Here is a 6,065-nt window from a genome sequence, read left to right on the forward strand (position 1 = left end):
AAAGATATATTTTTAAAATAAAAAAAAAGGAGATTGGGAAGTACATTTAAAATTGTAAAAAAAGAAAATCTAGTAGTACTTTGGTGGAGTCTTTAGGGTTTTTCTATATACAATATCATGTCTTCTGCCAATAATGACAGTTTTACTTCCTCCTTTCCAATTTGGATACTTTTTATGTTTCTTTCTTTTCTGATCACTGTGGCAAGGACTTCCAGTAACATGCTGAATAATAGTGGTAAAAGCAGAAAGCCCTGTCTTGCTCCTGTTCTTAAAGGAAATGCTTTCAGTTTTTGCCCATTGAGTATGATGTTTGCTGAAGGTTTGTCATATATTGCCTTTATTATGTTGAGGTACAATCCCGCTATTCCCACTTTGCTGAGAGTTTTTATCAAAAATGGGTTCTTGATTTTGCTGAATGCTTTTTCTGCATCTATTGATATGATCATATTTTTTTTGTACTTCATTTTGTTTATGTGATGTATCATATTTATCGATTTGTGAATATTAAACCAGTCTTGCATTCCCAGAATAAATCTCACTTGGTCATGGTGTATGACCTTTTTAATGTATTGCTGGATCTGATTTGCTAATATTTGTAGAGGATTTTAGCATCTATGTTCATCCGGGATATTGTCCTATAATTTTCTTTCTTTGTAGTGTCTTTATCTGGATTTGGTTTTAAGATAATGCTAACCTCCTACAAAGAGGTTGGGAGTCTTCCCTCCTCTTTAGTTTCCTGGAATAATTTGAGAGGAATAGGTGTTAATTCTCTTTTAAATGTTTGGTAAGTCCATCTGGTCCCAGACTTTGTTTGCTGGAAGTTTTTTGATTACTGCTTCAATTTCATGAGTTGTTATCAGCATATTCAGGTTTTCTGATTTTTCCTGATTTGGCTTTGGAAGATTATATATTTCTAGGAATTTATACATTTCACCCAGGTTTTCCAGTTTGTTGGAATATAGTTGCTTATAGTATTTTCTTATAGTCCTTGGTATTTCTGTGATGTCAGTTTTTATATCACCTCTTTCATTTCTGATTTTATTTATTTAGGTCCTCTCTTTGTTTGTTGCTGAGTCTGGCTTAAGGTTCCTAAATCTTATTGATCTTTTCAAAGAACCAGGTCTTGGTTTCATTGATCATTTGTATTGTTTTTTGTTGTTATTGTTTTTTTTTTTAGTTTCTATTTTATTTATTTCTGCTCTGAATTTTATTATTTCCTTCCTTCTACTTCCTCTGGATTTTTCTTGCTGTTCTCTTTCTAATTCTTTTAGTTGTAGTGTTAGATAATTTATGAGAGCTCTTTCTTGTTTCTTTAGGAATGCCTTTAATGCTATGAACTTTCCTCTCAGGTCTTCTTTTGTTGTGTCCCATAGATTTTTGGTTGCTGTTTGTTCATTTGTATTTGTTTACAGGAAGTTTTTAATTTCTTCCTTGATCTCATTGGTAACCCATTCATTGGTTAATAACATGTTATATAGCCTCAATGTGTTTGAATATTTTTGAAGTTTTTTAAAAAATATATATCTTTATTGATTTCAGAGAGAGGAAAGGAGGAGAGAGAGAGAAACATCAATGATGAGAGAGTCATTGATCGGCTGCCTCCTGCATGCCCTCGACTGAGGATCGAGCCCACAACCCAAGCATGTGCCCTGACTGGGAATCGAACCTCGATCACCTGGATCCTAGGTTGACGCTCAACTGCTGAGCCATGCCCGGCCGGGCTTGAGTTTTTTGTTTTTTTTTTTATAATGGTTTATTTCTGTTTTCATGCCATTGTGATCCAAAGGATGCTTGATATGATTTCAATCATCTTAAACTTATAGAAACTTGTTTTGTGTCCTAGTATGTGGTCTATCTTTGAGAATGCTCTATGTGCGCATGAGAAGAATGTATATTCTGCTGCTTCAGCATGAAATGTTTTGTTAATGTCAATTAAATCCATTAGATCTAGTGTGTCATTTATGGTCTTTGTTTCCTTGTTGATTTTTTCTTTGGATGATTTATCCAGTGATGAAAGCAGAGTGTTAAAGTCCCTTACTATAATGGTATTGCTGTTTATCTCACCCTTAAAGTCCACCAAGAATTTTTTTTATATATTTAGGTGCTCCTATATTGGGTGTGTATATGTTTATCAGGTTTATATCCTCCTGTTGTATCAATCCATTTTGTGTTGTATCAATCCTTCTTTGTCTCTTGTTATGGTCTTTATTTGGAAATTTATTTTGTCACATATAAGTATTGCTACTCCAACCTTTTTTTTCATACCCGAGTGGAATATTTTTTTCCATCCCTTCACTTTTAGCCTTTGTGAATCTTTTATTCTGAGGTGTGTCTCTTGTAGATAGTATATATATATATATATGCATCATGTTTTTCTATCCATTTGCTAACTTATGTCTTTTGATTGGAGCATTTAACGCATTTATTTTTGTTTATTATTGATATGTACTTTTTAATGTGACTTTTCTCCTTTATGCCTATGTACCTTTCTCTATTTCTTCTTTTTCTTAAAGCATTCCCTTTAACATTTCTTGCAGTGCTGGTTTGTGAATAATGTATTCCTTTAGCTTTTTTTAGTGTGGCAAGAACTTATTTCACTTTTAATTTTAATTGATCGTCTTACTGGATATAGTCATCTTGTGTTCAGGTCCTTGCTTTTCATTACTTTGAGTACTTCATGCTAATCCCTTCTGACCTAATGTGTTTCTCTTGAGAAATCAAGTGACATTCTAATGGATACTTCCTTGTAGGTAACTTTTTGTTTCTCTCTTGCTGCCTTTAATATTCTTTCTTTGTCTTTAACATTTGTCATTTTTATTATGATGTTTTGGAGTGGGTCTCTTTGAGTTCATTTTCATTGGAACTCTCTGCTTCCTGAACTTGTGTGATTTTTTCTTCCACAAGTTAGGGAAGTTTTCTGCCGTTATTTCTTTAAACAGGTTCTCTATTCCTTCTTCACTGTCTTCTCCTACTGTCACCCTTATAATGCAGATGTTGTTATGTTTCATGTTGTCCCAAAGTTTTAAACTATCTTCCTGCCTTTTAATTCTTTTTTCTTTTTGCTGCTCTAATTGGGTGTTTTTTTCTACCTTCTCTCCCAAATCACTGATTCTATTTTCTTCTTCCTTCAATCTACTATTTATTCCTTCCCCTGTGTTCTTGATGTAAGATAATTATTCTTTGTTTCCCACTGATTCTTATTTATGGCTTCTATTTCCTGTTTCATGATGTTGTCGTTCCACTAAGTTTCTTAAAATTCTCATTAAATTCCTTGAGCATCCTTATAGCCATTACTTTGAACTCTATATCTGATACATTGCTTGCCTTCATTTTATCTCTTTTTTCTGGTGTTTCCGCCTCTTTTTTCATTTGGGTTTTTTTTCTTTGTCTCCCAATTTTTGTTGTCCCTTTGTGTATTTTTTCTGTGTATTAGATTAAACTACTATGCCTCTCAGTATTCATAGTTTGGCCTTATGTAGTCAGTTTTTTGTGGGACCTAGTGGTGCAGTCTTTTAGGTCTCTTGAGCTGGGTGCTTTAAGAATGTCTATTGTGTGAGTTATTTGGGCTCTCCTGTTGTAATTGGGTCATGAATATTGTTGTGCCATTCATTATTGGGACCTCCTCTCAAGCTGGCTGACTATGAGGCTTACCTCTGACCATGTCGTGCAAGCTGTTGTGCAGGTGCTGACAGACAAAAACAAAACAAGAAACAAAACAAAAACATACAAAAGATCCCTACAACAATAACAAAAGTATCCACAAGAGAAGAGAGAACTAGGAAAGAGAAGGGGAACAAGAATAAATAGAAGAAAAGAAAAAAATACAAGGAGAAAAACAGGGGAAGAAAAAGAAATATAAAAGGGCAGAGGTGAAAGAAAATAAGGATAAAGAATAGGGGAAGAAAAACAGTATAAGGGAAAAGAGGAAGAAAAAATTATGAAAAGGAAAATAAAGGAGAAAACAAAAAGACAAAATATCAGAAAAAGGAAAAAGAAGAGAAAGCAGGAGAAAGAATATAATAGAGTAAGAAAAAGGAAGAGAAAAGGTAGACATGTGAAAGAAAAATTAATAAAGCAATAAAGGAGAAAGATAAAGAAGATAATGCAAAAAAATTGAATTGATGTTTGTCTCAGTAGAGGTTATTGTCTCCTGGGAGCTCCCTTTGGATCCTGCTCTTCTGTTGACTGAGGCTGACTCTTTTGTCTGAAAATTCTGGGCCTCCCTGGAAATACTTTGTTGGTAGCCCACTGTCAGAAGCTGTCCTCGTTTGGCTCTCAGGTACCTGTTAGTAGCTTCAAGTGATCCACTGTTTGTGTCTGTATCCACAGGACTTGGCTGCATGTGGGAGAGCCCAAGCTGCACTCTAAGGCAAGTTTGTTAGCAGTATGCAGCCCAGGGATGGGTCAGCAAACTTCCCCAGGTTCCCTGGACTCCATCTCCACTTGCCTTCACCTGCTGGTCAGCTGTCAGTCTTAATCACTGAAAAGTCTCTTTCTGAGGGCTTTAGGCAAAATCAGGGGTATAAGACCTCTGGGTCTCTCATGAGGAGGAGGAACCCTTCGGATTACAGAGAAAATGGTGGGTGTGTTTCTCTGCCCCAGAACTAGTCTTCTTGAAGTGTCCCAGAATATTTCCCTGTACTTGATTGGGGAGAGATCCTCATGTGCAGTCCAGAGGGATCTGCTGGAAACCAGGAGTTTCTATCAGCTCTCCCATCGGGGTATAGCACCAGTCAGGTTTCCAGGATAGTGGGACAGATGGCCCCACCCCTAAGCCAGTCACTGCTGCTGTCTCCTTTGCAAGGGTCGAGATGCAGGGTGTGGCAGGCAGGGTTTGTGGGGATGGGGCGAGCTATATCCCCTAGGGTGGAGTACTTTCCTTTTCTTGATCTGTGACTTCTGGGAGGGGTCTGCATCTCTCAGGAAAAAGGGACTCTTGAGTTTGGGAGTATAAGACCAATTGCACATCTCCTGGCTGTCATTTTTCCATGTCTCCCCACAATGCTTTTCACCCCTGCCTGTCCTCAGGCAATCCAGTCTCCACCACCCTCCCTCCACTGAAGCCTTGGGCGAGTGGCTGCAAATGAAAATACTATGCTCTGGGGTTTTAAAATTTATTTTAATTTTTAAGTGGCTTTATCTTTGACTGGCTCTGGCTTTCCCCAGCAGCCATAAGCCCCACCACCTTTCACAGCTGGGTGTTATGTGGGCTGCTTGTGCTCTAGGCTAGGTATCTTAGCCTGAGGTCTGTGTCTCACTTCTCTCAGGAAAACCTCCCCACAGCTGAGACACCCCTCCTCGCTCTTGGCCTGCCACTCATGGAAGCTGGGCCAACCTCTCTCAAAACCCCACCCATCTTACCAGTCTCCAGGTGGTTTCTGCCTTTACTTGTTAAGAGCCTCTCCTTCAGCTAGTCCACAGTTGGTAGTTCAGGACAAATGTTTCCCAATTTAGTTTTATTTCTTCTCTGGTCCTGGGAGGGGGTGCAAAGAAGGTCTGACTATTCAGCCACCGTCTTCTCCTCTTTCAACATGGATAGATCTTGAAGGCATTATGCTAAGTGAAATAAATGATACAAAGACAAATACCATGTGTTCTCACTTATATGTGGAATCTAAGAACAAAACAGAAAGCAATAAAAAGAGCTCATAGATACAGAGAATAGATTGGTGGTCACAGGAGGTGGAAAGTGGGGGCAGGTAAAATGGGTGAAGGTGTTCAAAAGCTACAAGGTTACAGTTATAAAATAAATATGCCATGGGGACATAATTTACAGCATGTTAACTATGAATAGTTGTACTGTATTGCATATTTGAAAGTTACTAATAGAATAAGTCTTAAAAGTTCTTATAAGAAAAAGAATTGTAACTATGTATGGTAATAGATGTTAACTAGACTTACTGTAGTGATCATTTCACAATATGTACATGTACTGAATCATTATACTTGTATACCTGAAACTAATATAATGTTATATGTACATTATATCTCAATAAAAAGTCATCTTTAAAATGGTAAGAAAGCTATTCAGAATTTATACTTGCTCTTAACCTTCCCAGCTCACT

Source organism: Miniopterus schreibersii (genome assembly GCF_964146895.1).
Source record: "Miniopterus schreibersii genome assembly, chromosome: X".
NCBI lineage: Eukaryota > Metazoa > Chordata > Mammalia > Chiroptera > Miniopteridae > Miniopterus > Miniopterus schreibersii.